The following is a 24,349-nucleotide window of genomic DNA, read 5'->3' on the forward strand; positions in this document are numbered from 1 at the left end:
GAACTGAGCAGAAACAAAACAACATTAAAAGATTGTTTTTGTTAATTGCCATTGAATTGATTCTGCCCCATAATGACCCTGTATAGGGTTTCTGAGGAGTGGCTGGTGAACTTGAACTGCCAACCTTGTGGTTCAAAAGGACCTTGCAGTCCAGTGCATTAACCCACAGCCCCACAGCCCTGTACCAAGAGTCCTAGAGATTAAGAAAACATATATAACTAGAGCTACATCTGATGCCAGGGTCTGTGATGGAAATGGTGGTGGTTGTAATGTGTGTTATGGGTGTAAGTTTGGTTAAAATGAAAAGTGACAGTGTCAGGAAACAAGGTAAGAAAATAATAAGCTGGTAATTAGTATCACTGCTATTATATGCTTCTAATTTATATATATATAATAACTTCCCCTCCAACCCTAATGAAAACCTTGAACAGATTTCTATATCCAACTCTTGCCTGGCATATGGAAGGGGTGGATTTTGTGTTATGTTTAACTTGACATGCTTGCTAAGAACAGGGTCAGAATAGTTAGAGGTAGATTTTGTTTTTTTATATTGTGTGAGCAAGACAGAAACCTTATTTATTTATTCTTTAGATTTTACTTTCCCTTAGGTCCCTTCCTCCTACAAAAAATTAAAACATAGTAAGCCTGGTCTCCTTAAAATACCTGAACTCAGCGTATAGCTGTAAATAAAATGTGTTTTATAGTCTGTTACCATATCACAAACTTTAAAAAAGCAAGCCAAAACTTTCCTTAAATACTGCCTTAGGCTAAGTTCCCTAAAGAATCAAAACCAGTGAAGCTTATGTGCTGTTGTTAATTGCTGTTGAGTCCATTCTGACTCATAGCAACCCTATATAAAGTTTCCAAGGAGCAATTGGTGGGTGTGAACCACCAATCTTGTGGTTGAAACTCCATTAGTGATCCTACAGTGCCACATCAGGACTCTAAGAGAAGTTTATATATTTATAACTCTTTGGGTCACACATCAGATTGGTAACCGCTCCTGACTCATGTAGTTTCAAGAGCTGAGAAACTCAAGATGGGTAGATCAGATGTCAGATGTCAGTCTTTGGTTCACAGGCTGAAGAAGTTAATGAATCCAAATCCCAAGATTGGCAAGCAATATGACACACTTTTTTCTGAAATTCCAACAACTGGAGCCAGATGCAGCATCCAGAACAAGCAGAAATCCAGAGAAATTTACCAGAATGTCCATGTTGTTGTTAAGTGCCGTCAAATAGATTCAAACCCATAGCGACCCTGTATAGGGTTTCCAAGGAACAGCTGGTAAGCTTGAACCACTGACCTTGCAGTTCATTCACCCATGGAAATTCAGCTCATCATGAAGTGATTGTATTATACTCTAGAGTATCATCCACATGATTACATTATACTAGATTTAAAAAAAATTAGTCTGATTACATCATTACTTAACTGCCAAACTACATAATTACCAACCCAATGAGAAACATGGCTCATCGAAGTTGACACAAAACCTTAACAATCACAAATATCCTGGATCAGCAGTCAAGCTATGTATTTGTGGTGTAATGTTTGAATAAAAATAATTTTAAAATGCATAAAAGTAATAGGAGTCATTAGTAACTCACAATCTCATTTATTACATTTTTTTTTTCCATTCCAGCATATTCATAGACAGGATAAAAGTAAATTATATGTTTTTTCTTGAATTTTACAAGCATGGTTTGCCTTTGTTTACTAACTAGGCATGGTCATTAGGGGTAGGGGTATTTCACTTGAAAAGAGAAAAGCCAAAATTAGAAGCAATAATGAACTTTGGAGTGTAAAATAGTTTGGGAATGGGAAAGATGACGCATAACATTACTTTTGAGGGATCTCTGAAATTTTAGATAACTCATTTCTATGTGTTTGGTGTTCTTATTTTTATTTGTAGATGATATACAAACCAACTTGTATGGTAAAATACATGTGTTTTATTTTTTGGTAATTTGTATTGTCTTAAATATTTGTAAAGAAATAGGTGACTAATTGCCTATATATATATATAAGTTTTTATTGTGAATTGTGTGATAGTTTACATGGGAGAACATCAGCTTTACATTCATCCTATCATACATCATTTCATTGCAATAATTACAGTCCCCTGCATGCATCCTCATTCAACAGCATTTGCTGATGATCATCCAGCCATTGAAGCAAGGTCAAATGGGTACTATCTGCAAGTATGGGTGTTCTTGTGCATTTCCCCTCACTTCATATCTACTGGATGATTCACTCTCTGCTCTAGTTCTCTGTGGCCATGTCCCTTTTCCTGGTTGCAAGAGTCCCCAGGTCTTGCCATAGTGCTGGCCAACCAAGTCTCCACCTAGGTTCCCAGGAGTGTATTGAACGTGGTTGGACTTAGCTCACAACTTCATTGCTGTTTTTCCCCCACTTACTCTTTTTTTTTTTTTTAAGGGGAAATCACTGAACATTTTATTAACTTCCATGTTGTTTCAAGCTACCAGGACATAACTCCCCCCCCCCCCCCCCAAAAACAAAAAAAAAAAAAAACCCCCCCCCCCCCCCCCGCAATACCATTAATCTTCTTCTCCTCATCTCTTCCGCTGAAGGATTTGGCCTTCATGATGACAGGTTGTTTTGGGAGGTTTCCCTTCCCCAGAACTTTGTAGTAACCGGATCGCACCACATCAATGATGAGAGCAGTCCCAGTCTTATTTTTGACAGCGTTTACCCTTGTCTGCTCACTGACCAAGGTCTACAATTTATCAAGGTTGACAGTTGGGCAGAAACTCTGGTTCCTCTTCAAGTGATAATGTCTCATACCCACCTTCCCAAAGTAACCTGGATGATATTTGTCGAAGTTGGTCCTATGATGATGCAAACCACCAGCATTACCCTGGCCTCCAGGTTGCTTCCGGTGCTTGTCGATGTGGCCATGGCTATGGCTCACATGGCCTCTAAGTTTCCAGGTCTTCCACAGTCTGGATGGCATGTCGACTGTCGAGACGAAAAAGCTCCCACACTTACTCTTAATGGTAGACCAACTTGGTCACCAGCAAGGTAACATGCTTGATGATATATTCCCCTTGAGTCTCAGTCTTGGAAGGGGGTTTGCCCTGAGGGAACCAGACACTTGCCTTGATGGCTCCCGTGTGAAAAACTTGCTTCTTTTTATAGTAGTCACTCAGCCTGCCATTATTGTTTTGTTTTTGTTTTTCCTCCTGGTCTTTGTTTTAAGAAGTATCCTCTATTTTTCTCACCACTCCAGAATGGTCTGCTTGTCCTTTCAAGTGGATAGTTCCCACCTCAGAAGTTTCTAGATGGTCTTATGCAATGCAGAGGCTTCACAAGAAGCCTCCATCACTGAGCAAATCCTAGCCCCATTTGAGGTATTCCAATTATTTCTAGCCTGAAGACAACCTTACAAGATTTCTATGGTGATGTTTCTGGTCATCCTTTCTCTCCCCCTCACGTGTCTATTTTACAATAGTAGACAAGGGAAACCAAGATTCAAAAGATAGCCAAGCATCTTAATATTATGTCTCCTTTTTTACCCATTCAAACCACGTCTCAATTCCTGTATCCCAGATCCCTATTGTTTCAAGGTTGAACATACAGCATTATTTACCTCTATCCGACTTAGCTCATGCAAACCTGCCTAAATCTTCTCCCATCTGCCTTATTCTTCCTTTCCCCTCCCTCTTCTTGTGCATTGCCTCCCCCCTCCCCCAGCCCGCACCTAAACAATTCTGTGCCTATTCTCTACCCTGTGCTCCACCTACGCCTCCATCCCCTCACAGTACCCCATACACCCTGGTAACAAGCAATGATTTTCTTTATTTCTTCCTTTTAGTGTGGGTAGTTTTTGTTAAGCTTTTACAATAATGGTCCATTGCAGTATTTCTCCTTTTGTAAAAAACAAATTTCACTCTGCATAATGTCCTCAAGGTTCATCCATGTTATGCAGTGGCTTGCAGCTTCCTTGTTATTCTTCAAGGTAGCATATTATTCCATTGTATACGAATCAAAGTTTGTTTATACATTCTTCTCTTGGTGGGCATTTAGGCTGTCTCCATCTTTTTGCTATTGTAAATTGTACTGCTATGCACATTGGTGTGCATATATCTACTTGTCTTATGGCTTATATTTCTTGTGGATATATAACAAGTCAAGGAATTGCTGGATCATGAGGTATTTCTAATTCCAACATTTTGAGGAAGCACCATACTGTTTTCCAGAGTGGTTGGACCATTTTGTAATCCCAACAGGCATGTAGGAGGATCTCAGTCTCTCTGCATCTTCATCTGCATTTATGAAGGAGCTCTGGTAGCATAGTGGTTACGAATCGGGCTGTGAACTGCAAGGTCAGCAGTTTGAAACTACCAGCTGTTCCGCGGGAGAAAGATGAGGCTTTCTGCTACCAAAAAGATTTACAGCCTTGGAAACCTTGTACAGGGTCGCTATGAGTTGTAACTGACTCAACGGCATATAACAACAACAACAACTCTTAGAATTCCTGGTGTGGGGCTATGGGTTATTGCGTCAGACTGCAAAGCCATTTGAACTGCAATGTCGGCGGTTCAAGCTCATCAGTTGCTCCTTGGAAACCCTATACAGGGTCGCTATGGGTCACAACTGACTGAATGGCACTTAACAACTTTTGGGGTCTTCACTGTCATTGCTGGTATGAAATGACATCTCATTATGTTTTGATTTGCATCTCTCTAATTGCTAGTGAGCATGAACATTTCTTCATATGTTTGTTGGCTGCCCAAAACTCCTCCTTGGAGTAATGTCTGTTCATGTCCCATGCCTATTTTTTAATTGGGTTATTTGTCTTTTTCTTGTCGAGGTGTTGCAGTTTCCTATATATTTTAGAAATTTGTTCCTTGTCTGATGAATCGTTGCAATTTTTTTTTCTATTCTTACTCTTTTGAAAAAGTCTTTTGATGTACATAAGTTTTTAATTTTTAGTATGTCCCAATCATCTATTTTGTATTCTTTTGTTTGTGTAATTTTCACAAAGTTTCATAGTCTGTGTGTGCCCTGTATTAGTGCCATCCAATTTGTCCCTATATTTTCATTAATGGCCTTTATAATTCTGGGATTCACATTTAAGTCTTTAATCCATGCTGAGTTGGATTTTATATATGGTGTGAGGTAGAGGTCTTGATTCAATCTTTTGCATATCAGTTTCCAGTTCTGCCAGCACCATCTGTTGAAGAGACTATCTCTCCTCCCATGCTATATTCTTAGGCCCTTTGTCAAAAATCAGTTGGCTGTATATGGATGGGTTAATGTTTAGGTTCTCGATTCTGTTCTATTGATCTATGTATCTTTCATTGTACCAGTACCAAGCTGTTTTGACCATTGTAGCCATGCAGTAAAATTTGAAATCAGGGAGTGAGACACTTCCAAATTTATTGTTCTTAAGCAGTGCTTTGCTTATCCTGGTCTCTTTCCTTTCCATATAAAGTTTGTAAATATATTTTTCCATTTCATTGAAGAATGTCATTGGAAACAGAATTGGCATTGCATTATATATGTGGATTGTTTTGGGGAGTATTGATATTTTCACAATGCCAAGTCTTCCTATCCAGGAGCATGGTATATTCGTCCATTTTTGTAAGTCTCTTTCAGTTTCTTGTAGTAGTGTTTTGTTGTTTTCTTTTTACAGGTCCTTTGATTCTCTGATTACATTTATTCCTAGATATTTCATCCTGTGGGTGGCTATTTTAAATGCCATTGCTTTCCTAATGTCTTTTTCAGTGCTGTCATTTTTGGTATAGAGGAATCCAACAGTTTTTTTGTATATTGATCTTATACCCTGCCACTTTGCTGAATCTTCCCAATGAGGTGTAGTAGCTATTTTACTGAGTCTTTGGGGTTTTCTATGTATAGGACCATATCGTCTTAAAATAGAGAGCATTTTTACTTCCTCTTAATCAATTTGGATGCTTTCAGTTTCCCTATCTTGCCATATTCCTCAGGCTAAGTCTTCTAGCATGGTATTGAATAGGAGTTTTGACAAAGAATATTCTTGTATGGTACCTGTAAGCAGAGGGAAGGCATTAAGTTTCTCTCCATTGAGAGAATTTTGGAGACTATTCTATGTGCACTGGAAAAGAATGTGCATTGTGCTGTTGTTGGGTTGACTGCTCTGTACACATGTATGAACTCAATTTGTTTGCCCTGTTTAGTTCCTCTGTCAAGTTTCTTTCTGGTTGTTCTAGCCGTTTTCGAAGGTGGCATATTAAAATCTCCCACTATAATTATAGATTTGTCTATTTTTTCAATTCTATTAGAATTTGTTTTATATATCTTGGGGCTCTTTCATTGGACTCATACATATTTATTATGTCTATGCCATCATGTTCGATTGACATTTTAATCATGAGACACTGTCCTTCTTTATTTCTTATGCTGGTTTTTACTTTAAAGTTTATTTTATCAGAGATTAATATTGCCACTCCTGCTTGTTTTTTTTTTGTTTTTTTTTTTTTTTTATTGCAATAAGTTTGGAATTTTTTCCCCATCCTTTAATGTTTAGGGTATTTTTGTCTTTGTGTGTAAGATGTGTCTCTTACAGGCAGCATATTGAAGAGTTTTATTTTCTCATCCATTCTTCCAATCTCTGTCTCTTCACTGATGCATTTAATCCATTGACATTCAGTGTAATTATACAATGGTATGAATTAATTGCTGTCATTATGTTAATTTTTGTGGTGTTGTTCATTCTTTTGCTCTGCATGCCTTCATGTGCTGAGCTCATATTTTTTGTGCTATTTCTTGTCACCTTCTTCTTAGTTTTAATGTTTCCTTCTTCTATCTGGATCTTCATTTCCATGATAAGTTGTGAAACATTAACTTTCTTTGAGGTTACCCTGAAGTCTACCTACGTTTCCCTCCATTTAAGGAAGTCTATTGTATACTGCCCTGAAGGAATTGGCCAAGAATAAGGCAACAGGAATTGATGGAATAAAAATTGAAATATTTCAAGAAAGTGAGGCAGCACAGAAGGCACTCATTCATTGCTGGCAAGAAATTTGGAAGACAACTATCTGGCTGACTAATTGGAAGAGATCCATACTTGTGCCCATTCCAAAGAGAGGTGACCCAACAGAACATGGAAATCATCGGACAATCTCTTTGATATCTCATGTGAGTAAAGTTTTGCTGAAGGTAATACAAAAAAGGCTACAAACATACATTGAGAGAGAACTTCCACAGTTTCAACCCGAAATCTGAAGAGGCCATGGAACAAGGATATCATTGCTTTGGTCCAATGGATCTTGGTTAAAAGCAGAGAATATCAGAAAGATGCTTACCTGTGATTTATTGACTAGACAAAGGCTTTTGATTGTGTGGATCATGAAAAGCTGGGGACAACATTGTGAAGTATGAGTATTCTGGAACACTCAATAGTGCTCATGAGGACTCTGTACCTGGACCAAGAAGCAGTTGTTTGAACAGAACATGGGAACACTGAATGGTATAAAATTAGAATAGGTGTGTGACAAGGTTGTATTCTTTCACTGTACTTATTCAAACTGTATGCTGAGCAAATAATCTGAGAATCTGGGTTCTATGAAGAAAAATGTGGCATCAGGATTGGAGGAAGACTTATTAACAACCTGCGATATGCAGATGATACACACTTGCTTGCTGAAAGTGAAACTGATGAAGATCAAAGAGCACAGCCTTCAGTATGGAATACATCTCAATGTAAAGAAAATAAAAATCCTCACCACTGGACCAATAAACAACATTCTTATCAATGGAGAAAAGATTGAAGTTGTCAAGGACTTCATTCTTCATGGATCAACTATCAACACACATGGAATCAGCAGTCAAGAGGTCAAATGACGTATTGTATTAAGCAAATCTGCTGCACAAGACCTTTTTAAAGTGTTGAAGAGCAAAGATGTCAGCTTGAGGACTAAGGTCGGCCTGACCCAAGCAATGGTGTTTTCAATAACCTCATTTGCATGTGAAAGCTGGACAGTGAATAAGGAAGTCATAGAATAATTGATGCCTTTGAGTTATGGTGTTGTAGGAGAATTCTGAAAGTGCCATGGGCTGCCAAAAGAACCAATAGATCTGTTTTGGATGAAGTGCAGCCAGAGTGCTCCTTAGAGGCCAAGATGACCAAACTTCATCTCTCATACTTTAGCCATATTGTCAGGAGGGATCAGTTGCTGGAGAATGATATCATTTTTGGAAAGGTGGAGGGTCACAGGAAAACAGGAAGACCCCCAACGAAATGGATTGACCAAGTGACAGCATCGATGGACTCAAGCATGGCAACAATAGTGAGGTTGGCCCAGAATCGGGCAGTGTTTCGTTTTGCTGTGCATAGGGTCGCTATGGGTTGGTACATACTCAATGGCTTCTAACAACAACAACAGCAACATTGTATCCTGCAATCTACCTGACCTCCTCACCACATGGATCTCTGTTCCTATATTTTTCCTTTCTTTGATATTGTTATTATTTTGATTTTTGATTGACCTAACAAGTCCTCTGAATCTGTTGTAATTTTGATCTGCTTGAACTCTGCTATCTTCTGACTGAGTTTGGAGTGGTGTTTCTAAGTGTGTCAAACTCTGGTTGTTGTCTGTTCTTGTTGATTTTCATTACAAATAATTCCCTTTAGGATATTTTGAAATACTGGATTTGATTTCAAAAGGTATTTTAGCTTCTGTTTTTCCTGGAATGTTTTGATTATACCATAGTATTCAATTGACAGTTTTTGCTGGGTAGACGATTTTTGTTTGGCAGTTTTTTTTTTGTTGTTGTTTGTTTGTTTGTTTTGTTTTTCTTCTTTTAGGGTTTTATACATGTCTTTCCATTACCTCCTTTCCTATATGGTTTCTGCTGAGAGGTCAGAGCTTAATCTGATTTGTTTGCCTTTGTAAGGAACACTTCTCTTTTCCCTGAGTGCTTTTAGGATTCTCTCCTGTTCTTTGATTTAGGAGAGCTTGAAATTATGATATGTCTTGATGATTTTTTTTTTTTTTTTGGAGTCTATCCTTCCTGGGATTCATTCACCTTCTTTAATGTTTATATTCTCATCCTTCAAGATGTGAGGGAAATTATCTTCCTGCAGATTCTCAACTATCTCCTCTGTGGACTTGTGTGATTCATCTTGTTCCACAATGCCTATAATTTTTTAAGTTATTCCTCTTCATGTTATCCAACATGAATCTTAGACTCTTTTCAGATTTGTTTAGCCCTTTTTTCTGCTTGCTTTTCTATCTTAGCAGTATTGAGAAATTTTTCTTCCAACTCACTGTTTCTGACTTCCATCTCTTCTATTCTGCTTCTTTGCCCTTTCAGTGTATTGTCTATTTCTAATATTTTATTACTAATCATATTGGAGCTCTTTTTTCAGGTTTTGAATTGTTTCCAATGCTATAGCTATCTTCTTTGATTGGTCCTGTAGCACTTTCCATACTTCTCCCTTATTTTCCTCCACCCCTCTGTGAAGCATTTGGATTTGTCTCCATATTATTCTTCTAAATTCCTTCTCAAGCAGATCTAAAGCCTGCTCTTCTTCCAACAGGAAGTTTATGTCTGCCTCCAGCTCATTTGTCTCAGTTACTCTTTTTTGTTTTTGGAAATGTATTGAGATCTTTTGTTGCTTTTTCTTGGACATTTTCAATGGTCAAATTAATGTATTTTTCTGTGTTGTTAAGCTTGCTAAGTTTCTCCTGGTGGATGTGATCTGAAAATAGGCTTCGGTTTTCAAATCTCTTATTACTCAGCTGCAAGATATCTTAGAAATTGCTGGATACCTGTGTAACGCCTAGCAGCTATTACTGGCTCTTCTTTCAATGGTGGAATATTATGGGGTATGCTTTTAGCTTTACTATATGGCCACGATTGGTGTCTTTTCTTGGGTAACATAAGGAGAGAAAGCTCCCACTCCCAGGAAAAAAGGTGAGACTAAAAGAATGAAAAACAGAAACAATATAAAAGCATGGACAAAGATCAAACAAAACTATAGCTGACTGTTCAGTAGTCTTTGCTGCACAGGTCAGTATGCTTGCACATTAGAACCCTCCAGTGGTTGGTGGAGGTGTCCACTCGCTCAGGCCCTTCCTTTAGTCACAGCCATAGAGGTGGGCAGGTAGATGTTGAGAAATGAATGAAAGAACAATTTTCCACTATTTTTTATCTCTGAAGGTCAGTTACTTATCTTCATATGCACAGTGTAATTCTCAAAATAGCTTCACCTTGCATATAGCAGTTGGTGTTGGCTGTTGCTTTTTATGTTGAGTTTTTACAAGGTGCCAATACAGTTTGGTTGTATGGCCATATCTGCTGTCTCTTGTGAGTTAAGGTAGGAATAAAGGGTCCTGTACAGGTCAACTTTAGGGCTAACTCACAGAGTCAGATGTCTTAAGAAGCAGTCAAAATTTTAGCTTGTCAGACTGCAGGGGCTTTTGGGGAATTCCTGTTTGTGCTGTGGGAAATTTGTACCCTGTGAGCACAATGCTCGACCCTTTTGGGGGTGTGCTCACTCCCACCTGAAGGTGTTCATCCTGGGAAAAGAGGATGAGACAGGGGAGAAGAGGAAAGAAAAGTGAAAAAAAAAAATGTCACACCTGTTTTTCTAGATACTGCTCTGTTGCTTTAAAACTGTGTCAGCTTGGCTCTGGCCCCATCCTCTAATCTCAGCCCAAGCTGAGGGGTCAGCAGGCAGTGGCTTAATCAATTCAGAAATCACTGTGTATTCCCGCCACAGTCAGATTTCTCCACCAGTGGGTACAGAAAACTGATGCCCCCTACTTTATATTATATTCAAAGCTTTGGAAGTGTTCTGGGAAAGCACCTTCTTTGGTCTTCTCGTGCGTCCGCCAAGGAGCCTCCCCTACCTGTCTCTGCTTCTCCTGACCCAAAACCGGAATTCCTTCCCTATGTTTTTAAAGTCCATTTATTTTTATAAATACCATTAGTTAATGGAAGGTACAGTTAGCAAACCCAGACTTTACTAACAAAAGCTATTTTTACAGGTATGAAAGATGATAAGATACCACTTAGAAAATAAAAATGAAATGCGTAGCTATTAGTCCAAACTGTTCCCCTGTATTCATAATTTATGGGAACTTAAGCACCTCCTTCACTCCTGTTTATTAATCTCTTTAACCTAATCTGTAACTTCCAGTTAATCTGTCACAGATTCCTTGAAATTATCACATTCTTGACTGACCCACTTGGTATTAGTTGCTTTTGTATAATCAAAATCTACTTCAAGGAGTTTAGTTGCACTATAAAGAGTAATGAATGGAGGAAGAATAGAGATGTAAAAATCACTAATTACAAACCTTCACCCCATTATTTATAAATTTAAAAAGTCCTGGACCTTCCTTCTCTTCACCCTTCCAATTCCTACATTTCAATCTTATAAACAGGTTCTACGTTAGATTCTGTTGACAGTAACTCTTGAATGGGAGCAGATTCTGCTTTTTGAAGCAATGCTTACCTTGGTGAAATAAAGCAAAGTCCTAGTGTGGCACTTTGAGTTAATGCACTGTACTGAAATGCAAGGTCACCAACTCAAGCTCACCAGCACTTTTTGGAAGCCCTACAAAAGTTTCTATGAGTCGGAAATGATTCGGCAACACTTAACAACAGCAATAACAGAGTATATAAGGCTGGAAAGTGATATTGGCAATTTTTCTTTGGAAAGATGAAATTACAAGTGTTGTGAAAAGATAAATGGACAGGAAGATACAATACAAGTAGATCTATTTTGACAGTATACCAATACATATAGTTCCTGACATCTGACAGAGTTCTGTTCCAAAAACATTATTGCAAATTGGTTCTGTTGTAAACTGAATACTTTTTTCTTTTCTCTTCTTTTTTTTTTTTTTTAGTGTTCACTGCCAGCTATATGGCAGTGCTTTGGACAGTAAGTCATAACATTGAACAACTGCTAATGAATATATGAGCATGATAACATCAGCAAATTGTTAACTGCAGATTTGAATGTACACATACAAAAAATATATGGTTGTCAGTATGATTCACTGTAACTTGGATATGTTGCAAGTCAAGGACTATCTGTAGTTTAGATATGAGATAACTAAATTAAAATGAGAGATACAGTTACAACCACAACCACAAAATTATATTATATCAGCATATAATTTTCTATCTTTAGATTAATTTTGACCCATGGCTAAAAGCATAACTTCAATAATCAATCTTTTCACAGATTAATAATGGCACTAAAACATCTCACTGCTCACCCTTCTTTTTCCCAACCTTCTCTATCAGGGGGCCAGTGGTTCCCTGGGTTGAGGTCCTAGTCACACCGAAAATTCTCAAGTTGCTTAGTTTCTGTTTCTATAAATCTAAATGTACGTAACCTCTTCGGGCCACACATTAAAGGTGCCAGATGTTGAGAACCAGCCCCGACACTCTTATTTGGGGGTCCTAGAAGGAGGTATGACATCGTCGAAGAAATGAAGCTCACAGAATCAGTGGGTCTTGTTAGATGGTGAATCTTCAAGTTCTTGTGCATATGCCCTCTCTTCTTATCAGTTAGATGCTTCACTCTCCACTCTAGTCCTCTGTGGCTATGTCACTGACTATGGGTCAATGAGTTCCCAGGTCTGGCCACACTGCTGGCCAACCAGGTCTCCATCTGGGTTCATATAAGTCTATTGAACATTGTAGAGCTTAGTTTGCAGCTTCATTGCTTTTTTTCCCTCACTTCCCCTTATTGGTGATGAATGTGGTCAACAATCAGAGCGTGTATTCCCATTGAGTCTTAGTCTTAGAAGGGGGTTTACACTGAGGGGAACAGACCACTTGCCTAGATGTTTCCTGGGCAAGCAACTTGCTTGTTATTGTAGTAACAGTCAGTATGCTTATGTTGTTTTGCATTTTTCCTGTAGGCCTTCTTTCAAGAAATATCTTCTGTTCTTCTAGCCACTTCAGGCTGGCCTGCTCATCCTTTCAAGTGGAAATTTCCTGTTGGGGACCAAAAGGTTTACAGGCCTCATAAACCTTTAAGAGTGTCAGAACTGCTCCTTATTTGATTATTCAGTTATGTTTAATATTAGAACTTGAGCTCCTGATATCCATGTACAAACCAAATTTCCCCCTAGAACCGAGGCAATAAAACTTCCTCAGAGGACGAACAAGGACAGGTTTACTGGGATTAAGCAGGGAGGTTCTGGAGAGGAACTGCCCAGGATATTCACTTGGGGTAGAGTGGTAAATTCTGGGAATATTGGATTAAGGACAATGGTGGAAACTCCCTCGGAACGCTCTGGGTTTAATCAATTTGACCTATGTTCTCCTTCCCCCTGAAAGCTTAAGCCAGGTATCTGAAACAGCTTGACTTTCTTCAGACCTTTTGAAATCCTTTTCACCTTTACCCATTGAAGATTAGGTACTATAAGTATGGTAATTAGCCTTGAGAAACCTCGAGCTGCTGCCCTGGGATTCTACCCTGAAAAGTACTATATAAATTTGCTTGAATTTCTGGAAAATTAAGGATGTTAGATTATCAAGACAATTTGTGATGTATGTTTTAGAATTTGTTCCTGTAAATCATTGTGTCCTGTTTTAAATGATTAATCACATTTCATTTCTGTACCATGTCTTAATAATCCCCTCCTTCCTTTGTGTAAGGTCCCTCCCTGAAATAAAAGACTGATGCAGACTGAAGTCCACATGCATTACTGCTTGCAGGGCCATGGAGAGTCTGTTTGCTGGTTTTGCATCCACTCTGGTCTCAGAGTGTTTCTTTTTCTCTCTTGCCTCTCCAGACATCCCACCTAGAGTTAGTTCTGTGTGCAATGTCTGCCACCAAGCAGTCTGTCTGGCAGCTTGCATCAAACCTGTGTGTCTGTCTCCTTTGTGTCTGTTTTCTCTGTCTTCTTTGTGTCTGTTTTCTCTCTCTCTCTCTCTCTCTCGTCACCAGACACCCCAACTTTGTGTACTCACCCCCTTGTCAAGGCCAGACCCCGGCAATTTCCCATTTATGGAAATCAAGATGTGGTTCAGTCTTCCCCCTGTTGTCTTATGTAATGCAGAGGCTCAGCAGGAAACCTCATTCACTGGGAATATTATAGCTCATTTTAGGTATTCCAATCAGTTATAGGCAGAAAAAGGACTTACAAAGTTTCTATGATGACGTTTCTGGCTATTCCTTTCTCTCCCCCTCCAGTGTCTATTTTATAATATAATGTAAGGAAAACCAAGATTCAAAAGACAGCCTAGCATCATAACATTATTCCCCCTTTTTTCCTATTTCAACCATGTCTCAATCTCTGTATCACAGAGCCCTGTAGTTCCAAGGTTGTACATACATCATTCTTTACCCCTGTCCCACTTAGCCCACGCATACCTGCCCATTTGTTCTCCCATCTGCTTTGTTCTTCCATTCTCCTCTCCCTTCTTGTATAATGCCCCCTTCCCCAGCACCCAAACTATCCTGTGTCTATTCCCTATCCTGGGATCCACCTTCCCCTCCCTCCCCTCATCCTCCCACATCTCAGCAACCAGAAAATAATCCACCCCCTTTAGTATGAGTTCTTTTTCTTAGTCTTTTACAGTAGTGGTCCTATGCAGTATTTCCCTCAGCATAATGGCATCAAGGTTCATCCGTGTAAAGCAGTTCTCTTAATCTTTAAAGGACACTCATTTTTCTTCAGTTAATAATGTAAAAATGACTGCGTTGACATGGTTAAATCCCCAATACCCACATTTCTTAGGGATCACTTAAATACCTAGTTTCATTGCTTACAAATATGGCTTGATCTTGATGGTGCATATGGTGGGAAAAAAGTTTATATTTTATATTTCTGTAATTTTAATTCCATTTTTACACAAGCATTTGTAATTCCCATTGTATGACTCAGCAATTCCACTGCTAAATATATATCCAAAATACTTGTAAGCAGGAACTCAAAGAGATTTATACAACAATTTTCATTAGAACAGTATTTCTAATATCGAAATGTGGAAGCATCCTATATTTCCATCAATGGGTAAATAGAAAAACAAAATTTAGTATACAGTCAATGAATAATTGTTGTTGTTATTAAGTACCATTGAGTTGGTTCCGATTCATAGTGACCCTGCATAGGGTTACTAAGGCTGCAAATCTTTGTAGGAGCAGACTCTATTTTTCTTCCTTGAAGTGGCTGGTGGGCTCGAATTGCTGATAAATGAATGGTACAACATGGATGAACCTTGAAAACATCATGCTGAGTGAAGAAATTTGGTTACAAAAGGTAAAACAGAAAGATATGTATGATCCCATTTACATTAAATATTTAGAATAGGGAAAATGCACAGAGATAGGATTTTGTTAGATGTTATCAGAGTCTATAGAAAGTGGGTAGTTATTATTTAATGGACATCAAGTTTGTGACTGGGGTGATGAAAATATTTTGGAAAAAAATCAGTGATGATGGTTGTATAACAGGATGAGCATAATTTATATCACTGAATTGTAAAAGTAAAAATGTTGAATTGGCAAATGTTTTATTATATATATTATATTAAATCAAGGAGCTCTGGTAGCGTAGTGGTTACGAATCGGGCTGCGAACCTTAAGGTCAGCGGTTCGAAACTACCAGCCGCACCGCGGGAGAAAGATGAGGCTTTCTACTCCCGTAAAGATTTACACCCTCGGAAACCCTGTACAGGGTCGCTATGGGTCGGAACCGACTCGACGACACTTAACAACAACAACAACAACATTATATTAAATCAATAACAAATAAGGATTGATAAAGACAATTTGGACTCAAAGTAATAATTTCCAAATGAGCTAATCTAATGTGTAAATCTATGAGATGTATACATTATGTCATATAAGAAAGACATATATATTTTGTTTTTCTTTTTGTATGGCACTTTTCAATGTTAGTGTAAAAAAGGTGGCCAGTATTCCTTTAAATGAGAATGCTAAGGGTAACCTCCTTCTGTCTTTTCAGTTGTGTAAGTAACTGTTATTTGGTGGATGGAATTTGAATAGACACCTTTTCTCTACCTTATGGAGGAAGTCACAGGTTTACAAGTTCCAACAACCTAAGTTATAGCTCCTCTAGTTTTCCTTTGTACATTAGTATCAATGTGTTGTTTCTGTAAAGTATTTCAGAAGCAAAATTCCCTTATTTTTCTACATAATGCTTAATCTCTCATTTTTTGCTACAATTGGTTTAAATGTTTTGACAACTTCATTATTTTGTAGCAATATTAAGTCATTTGACTATTTATAATTAAATTAATTAAAACTAAATATAAATTAAACCTTTAGTTCCACAGTAACATTAGACATATTTCAAATACTGAATAGATACCTGTATCCAATGGTTACCTGACAGGGCAGGATAGGCATAAAATATTTTCTCAGAGGTAGACATTTTTTTGGGACAGTGATGTTTAAAATATTTGTTTCTGTATTCATTATTATTCGTTTATACACATGATGATAAGAACTGTACTTTGTGAACGTAAGTCTAGCAAATTCAATATGAATTGTTGTTCTTAAATGCCTTCGAGTCAATTCTGACCCATAGCGACCCTTTATAATGTTTCTGAGGAGCAGCTGGTGAGCTTGAGCTGCCAACCTTGCAGTTCAAACGAGTTTTCAGTCTGATGCATTAGCCCACAGCACCACACCAGAAGTCCTGAGTTGATGGTGGTTACGTGCCATGGTGTTGGTTCCAACTCATAGCGACCCTGGACAGGGTTTCCGAGGCTGTAAATATTTAAGCGAGCAGAAAGATTCATCTTTTCCTGCAGAAAATCTGGTATTTCCGAACTGCTGACCTTCCAGATCGCAGCTATATTCATAACAACTGCGCTACCAGAGCTCCATAGACACATCTCAAAGTTTAGTGGATTTAATTAATTGCAAAATAAATCTGCAAGTTATTTATTATTAATTATTATTATGAATTAAATATGAGAACAAGGCTAAGGCATCAGAATGTTTTCCTTCTATTTTAAGTGCATTACTAGGAAAGCTTAAATGGGCTTTAATCATTTACAGGAATTTGTATTAAATTATGCTAATTAGGCACTTCATTTATTATTAAGTGTCTAATACATTTAGAGTCCTGGCGTGGCACTGTGGGTTAATGAATCAGATTGAAAAATCATTTGAACTGTAAAATCAGTGGTTCAAGCTCACCAGCTGCTCCTTGGAAACGCTATACAGGGCTGTTATGGGTCGGAATCAACTGGATAGCACTTAACAACAACAACAACATCTAATACATTAAAAAAAATTGTGGTGGTTAAAATAATCTTAACTCTTTGTAGGATTGTGATGATGGTAATTTCCAAATAGAAGTCCTAGTGTGGCTCTGTAGGATAAGCACTGACTTGCTAACTGCAAGGTTGTCAGTTTAAACCCACCAGACACTCCTTGAAGACCCTATATAGCCTCACTATAAGTCAGAACTGATTCAGTGACTAAACAACAATGTCTAATTTATTCATTATTTTTGAAAGCATATTAAAAATATTATCCTCAAAGTCTTCTAGTTGAAGAATTATATCACTTCAGATGTCTAAATAAAATGTGAAAAAAATTTACTGAATAAAAATTACCAGAAGAAAGCTATTTTACAAGATCTGTGTGGTGCTGTGTGTTAACGTGCTGAACTTCCAAGCTAGTTTCAACCACAAGGTTACGCTGCTCCTAGAAAAACCTATAGAGGGTTTTCTTGATAGACCTTAACAACAACAATAAATATCAAATGCTTTTGAACTCAAATACTTCATAGTAGTTCTTGTCATGGCTGTATCTATTTCATTATCATGTGCATTTGTCAGACTTGTACAGTTTTATTATTTTTTTTCCTCTTGAAGATATTATAACACTGGTCTTTGAATCAGTTCTATGAGTATATATATATAGGAGTCCTGGTGTGGTGCTGTGGGTTAATGTGCTCTACTGCAAAGTTAGTTTGAACCACAAGGTCAGTCGTTCAAGCTAACCTGACACTCATTGGAAACCCTATACAAGGTCGCTATGAGTCAGAACCAAGTTGATGACACTTAACAATCACATTTGCAATGACTTATTTTCAAATGGGATTGTCCTGAGGGGGCAAATGAAGTAATCAGTTTTCTTCACAGATATAGCCTTTCTAATTACAAACCTCAGGATTTGTATTTCTCACTGTAAAATTCAGTATTCACGGTCATCTACGAAATGTGTGCTAATTTTCATAATTCCAAATAAATCTCTTGATTACGCACTGAGTGGTTTTTCAGTGATATTGTTGTTAAATGCTATAAATCATAGTTTGGTTTACACACAGACACTCTGTATAGTGTTTCTGAGTTTGTAAATCTTTGTGGGAGCAGAATGCCTCATGCTTCTCCCAAGGAACAACTTATGGTTTGTAGTTCAGTGCTTATCCTACAGAGCCACCACACTCCCAAGTCACAGCACAAGGCTAAATGAAACACAAGCAGCCAGTTAGAAATTTGTTTTATAAGCTCCAAAATAAAAATAAGTGGATTCTGGGGTTGGGAGAGCATGAGCATTTTCTCTCCCTTTATTTCCCTTTATTCTTCTTTCTATACTTCTTCCTGACCCTTATACTTCCCATACCCTGTCTCCCACTTCTTCGCCTGCCTTGGAGGACATTTGTGCCCAGGTGGACAATTGACACAAGTCACAACCATGGGTGTATGTAGTGTTTGTACCCAGACACACAAAAAGAAGGCTGCAGAGAGCAATAGCACAAAATACTGGTCAAATCAGGTACAAGGGATAGTTGCAGAACTTTGAACTACATATAAAGAAATACTGATAAGTTAGTAGAATTCATATCAGAAGCAAGAAAAGTTGTTTTTGCTGAGTGGCAGCTGCAGGCAGTTGCCCAGCCTAGCCATCTTGAGAAGGGTGCAGCCACCTTGAGAAGGGTGCAGCCATGTTGAGAAGGGATCAGTCACCATTAGAAGGTCATAGCCACCTTGAAAAGGGTGGAGCCATCTTGAGAAGGGTGCAGTTATCTTCAGATTGGTAGAACCATCTTGAGAAGGTCTCAGCGAATATAACTGCAGGACAGAAATCCCATTGCAGAGACCTGATCAATATTCAGAGATAAAGGTGCAAATATTTTTCATCTGCCCATTTCCTTTTCTCTGTCTGTGCAACACCAGTCTGATGACTAAGGGGAGTACCTGAGTGATCTGACACCCCTCCAACCCCCAGGATTCACCTATGCCTGCACAGGGATCTGCTCAGTGGTGACCTGTCTCCCACTAGGAGCAAAACCTAGACTATTGTGTTACAGATTTTTTTTTTTTTTTCTTTTCTGTGATTATAAACTAAAGAAGTAATCAACTTTTTTTTTTTTACTGTTGCTGTTTGTTGTTGGTCCCTCCCTTTACTTGCAGGGGCTCTTTCTCTCCCTACATTACCTAAGAAGAGACAGCAATTGTGGTCATGTAGCCTAGCTACATTCACACGCTAAAAAAATTGCACAATCCAGGCAAGAGCCAATACCAGCTGCAATTCACCAGATAGACAGCCAATGCTTGCCACAGTTAATCTGAGTTGAGTAATAAGAAAAGTGAACCGGGAAGCCTCTCCTGATGAAATATACCTGAAGGCAATCACAAAGTATAATAAAACATAAATATACATTTATCTAATTATTAAAAATATACCTAATTGTTGAAGATGACCAAGAAACAGCAGAACATATCAGCAAATGCCCCAAAACAACATAGTGTGACTGAGACAAATGAGCTGGAGGTTGATCTAAACTTCACATTAGAAAGAGGGCAGACTTTAGAACTGCTTAATAAGGAATTCAGGGAAATGATATTGAAGTGCATCCAAATAGTTTGAGAAAAGTAAGGAAGAAGTCAGGAAAGTGCTACAGGAACAATCAAATAAGATGGATAACAGCATTGGAAACAATTGAAAACCTTTGAAAAGAGGTCCAAACAATTAATAATAAAATATCAGAAACAGACATTAAGGTAAAAGGGTAAAGGAGTAGAATTGAGATGGAAGCCAAAACCAGAGATCTGAGACAAATGTCTCAATACTGCTAAGTTAGAATAGCAAGTAGAAAAAAAAAAAGGATACAAATATGTGAAGAAAGTCTAAGATTTGTGTGGGACAATGTTAATAGGAATAACAAAAAATATTGGTGGCTTCCGGTTTTGGAGGTGGCAGAGGCAGAGTGAAGTAGGACAGGCTCCATGGGGGAGGGGTTGAAAACCCAGAGAACCTGCTTTCACAGAACAGCTACAGATCTCTGGATGAAGCATAAGTTGTAGTGCATAAGCTTCCTAGATCCAGAGGTGGGAAATCACTGTATAAAGGAAAATATTATGATTTAGGATCATTCAAGACACAAGACTCCCTCTGTGGCCACTCTGCCCAGGCTGAGTTCAGAGGGCAGGGCCACAGCTGGACCACCACAGTGAAATGGTGCTAAAAACAGGTGCAGCAACATTTACAAAAGGAGGTATGGGGGGACTCTACATGTTACTCCATCGACTTCATTGTCATGCCTTCTCTGCCCAGCCCTGACATCTTTAGGTGAGTGAGCGTGCACGCAAAAACGGTCCAACGTTGACCCCACAGTATTCCAATGGCATAGAGAGGAATAGCCTCATTGGTCCCACAGGCAGATGCTTATGACATCTGACTCTGGAATACAACCTTAAGGTTAACTTGTGAGGGACCCGTTACTCCTGTCTATCCAGCAAGAAAAATCAGATCTGGCCAGACAGACAAACTGTATGAACACTCTGTAAAACCCCACAAAAAAGAACACAACTATTTAAAAAAATTATGCTGTGCACACACAGGTAGCAAACTGACTTTCAGAAACAAAATTAGTTGACAATCTTTCTCCAATTAACGTCTCAATATCTATCTCTGCAACTCTATGATGGTGACTAGAGGAGGCGCCTGAGTGAGTGGACACCCCCACCCACTACTGGAGGTTTCTACAGTGCATACACAGCAGCAAAGGCAACTGGCCAGTCAGCTACAGTTTTATTTTTCTTTTAGAGTGGTGGTTTTTGTCTTTTATATAGCTTGTTTTTGGTCCTTTTGATCACACTTTTTTTTCCTGGAGATGGAAGCTTTTTCTCCCTAAGTTACTCAAGAAGAGATAGCAATCGTGCCCATGTAGGGAAGATATTAGCAAACCTCATAATTTTCCACCATTGAGACAAGATCTAATTATAAGCTGGTAGGCATTATACACGAAAAAACAAATCCTATCTCCTGATCACACCAACAACCACACAACAAAAGATCTCAAATCATGCCCCAAAAGAGAAAAGAGCAACTGATACAAATGAGCTAGAGACAGAGTAAGATTTTCTAGAAGAGGGAGAGCAGGCCATGGATTTGCCTGAGAAGGAATTCAGAATGATATGGAAACAAATTCAAACGCTCCAAAAAGAGGTGGAGGAAAGCAAGGAAGAAGTCAGGAAAGTACTACAAGAACAATCAAACAAGATGAATAGAGCATTGGAAACAATTCAAAACCTTCAAAAAGAGGTCCAGAAATAAAGTATCAGAAATGGACAATACACTGACAGGGCAAAGGAGCTGAATTGAAGAGATGGAAGCCAGAACCAGCAAGCTGGAAGACACATCTTCCAATACTGCTAAGATTGAAGAGCAAGCAGAAAAAAGGATAAAAAAATTCTGACGAGAGTCTAAGATTCATGCTGGATAACATGAAGAGTAATAACTTAATAATTATTGGCATTCCAGAAGAGGAAGAATTAGAGAAGTCCGCAGAGGAGATAATGGAAGAGCTTCTGGAAGAAAATTTTTCTAACATCTTGAAGGATGAGAAAATATCCATTCAAGAAGCCAAACGTACCCCACTAAGGATAGACCACAATATAAAATCACTGAGTCATATCATAATAAAGCTCTCCAAAATCAAAGACAAGCAGAGAACCCTAAAAGAAGCCAGGAAAAAGAGAAGTGTTAGCTAAAAAGGTATGCAAATCAGATTAAGCTCTGACATCTCAGCAGAAACCATGTAGTCAAGAAAGCAATGTGGAGACATATATAAAACCCTAAAAGAAAAAAGACTACCAACCAAGAATCATCTATCCAGCAAAACTGTCAATCAAATATGATGGTGCAATCAAAACATTCCAGGATAAACAGAAGATAAGAGATTTTGTCAAAGCCAATACAGCAATTCAAAACATGCTAAAGGGAGTTCTTTGGAATGAAAACTAATAAGAACAGACAACAAACAGAGATTGACAGATGTGGCAACACCACCTGAAGCTCAGATGACAGCAAAGTCCAGAACAGAAAAAAAATTATGACAAAGAATTCAAAGGAGCTGGAAAGTCATCTGAAGATCAAAATGATAACAATATTAAAAAAGGGGAAAATAGAGGAAAAGAGATCCAGGTGGTGAGGAGGTCAAGTAGATTACAGGATATTATCTTAAATGGAGGGAAAAGGTAGCCCCAAAGAAAGTTAACATTTCACAACTTACCATGAAAATGAGCATCCAGGAAGAACAAGGAAACATGAAACCTAAGAAGAAACCAACAAAAAATAGCACAAAAAATACAAACTCAACACAAGAAGGTATGCAGAACAAAGGAAAGAACGGCACTACCAAATTTTAACATAATGTCAACAATTAATTCATACCTACTGATAACTAAATTGAATATCAATGGATTTAATGTACCGGTGAAGAGACAGAGAGTGGTACAATGGATAAGAAAACAAGACCTTTCAATATGCTGCATGCAAGATACACACCTTACAGACAAAAAGAAAAACAGACTAAAACTTAAAGGATGGAAAAAATATATACCAAGCTACCTGCACTAATAAACAAGCAGGGGTGGCAATACTAATCTCTGATAAAGTAACTTTTAAGACAAAAACCAGCATAAGAGGTAAAGAAACACACTATCTCATGATCAAAGGGTCACTTGAATAAGACGACATAACCATAATAAATATCTATGCTCCCAATGAAAGAGCACCAAGATATATGAATCAAATCTAACAGAATTGAATAAAGAAATAGATAAGACTACAGTTATAGTGGGAGAGTTTAAAATGCCACTTTCACAAAGGGACAGAAGAACCAGAAAGAAATTCAACAAATTTACAGAGGTATTAACCAGCACAATCAGCAAATATGAACTCATAGATATGTACAGACTATTCAACACAAAACAGCACAATATACATTCTTCTCCAGTACACATGGACTATTCTCCAGAACTGACCACGTGTTAGATCACAAAGCAAGTCTCTATAAATTAAAAAATATCAAAATACTAAAAAGTGTCTTTTCAGACCAAAATGCTATAAAACTAGAAATTAAAAATAAGAAGACCAAGGAAATAAAAACAAATGCCTGGAAACTGAATAACACCCAGCTGAAAAGCAACTGGGTAGAAGAAGAAATTAAACTTGAATTCACAAAGTTTCTAGAAACAAATGAGAGAGAAAACACAACATACTAAAATCTTTGGGACATGGAGAAAGTGATGAAGAGAGGAAAATTTATTGCAATAAATGTGCACATTCAAAAAGAAGAAAGAACAAAAATTAACACACTAACACAACATCTCCAACAATTAGAAACAGATCAAGAGAGGTAACCTACAGTCACCCAAAGAAAATAAATAAGAAAGATCAGAGCAGAATAAATGAGATGAAAACGGAAAAACTATAGAAAGAATAAATAGGACAAGAAGTTGGTTACTTTAAAGGATTAATAAAATTGACACACCATTGGAAAACCTAGGGAGAAGACACAAATAACTCTCACAACAGAATCAAAGGAAATCAAAAGGATAATAAACGAATAGTATGAAGAGTCATAGTTTAATAAATTAGAAAATTTAAAAAAGATCGATATATTCTTACAGAACACTACCTACCTAAGCTTACACAGAATGAAGTAGAAAACTTGAACAGACCCATAAGAAAAGAAAAAAAAAAAAATGATCAGGTCATCAAAAAACTTCCAACCAAAGGAAGTCAAGGCCCAGATGGCTTCATTGGTGAATTCTACCAAGCATTCAGGGAAGAGCTTTCACAAATTCTATTCAAGTTATTCCAGAATACAGAAGAGGATGGAAAACTCCGTAATATTTTTTATGAAGCAAGCATAACCCTCATACCAAAACCAGAGAAGGACAGCACTAAGAAAGAAAATTATAGACCAATATCCTTCATGAACATAGTTACAAAAATTCTCAACAAAATTGTATCCAACAGAATCCAGCAGCACATCAAAAAAATAATACATCATGACAAAACAGTTTTCAAAAAAAGGGATGCAAGGATGGTTCAACATTAGAAAAACAATCAATGTAATCCACAATGTAA

At 37.8% G+C, this 24,349-nt stretch overlaps 1 pseudogene; it reads right to left on the minus strand.

The window, feature by feature from the left end:
- Positions 1-1,736: 1,736 nt before the first annotated feature.
- On the minus strand, positions 1,737-2,977 carry LOC102811320 (annotated as a pseudogene).
- Positions 2,978-24,349: the final 21,372 nt, after the last annotated feature.

This window comes from Chrysochloris asiatica, unplaced genomic scaffold (assembly GCF_000296735.1).
Source record: "Chrysochloris asiatica unplaced genomic scaffold, ChrAsi1.0 scaffold00244, whole genome shotgun sequence".
Classification (NCBI taxonomy): domain Eukaryota; kingdom Metazoa; phylum Chordata; class Mammalia; order Afrosoricida; family Chrysochloridae; genus Chrysochloris; species Chrysochloris asiatica.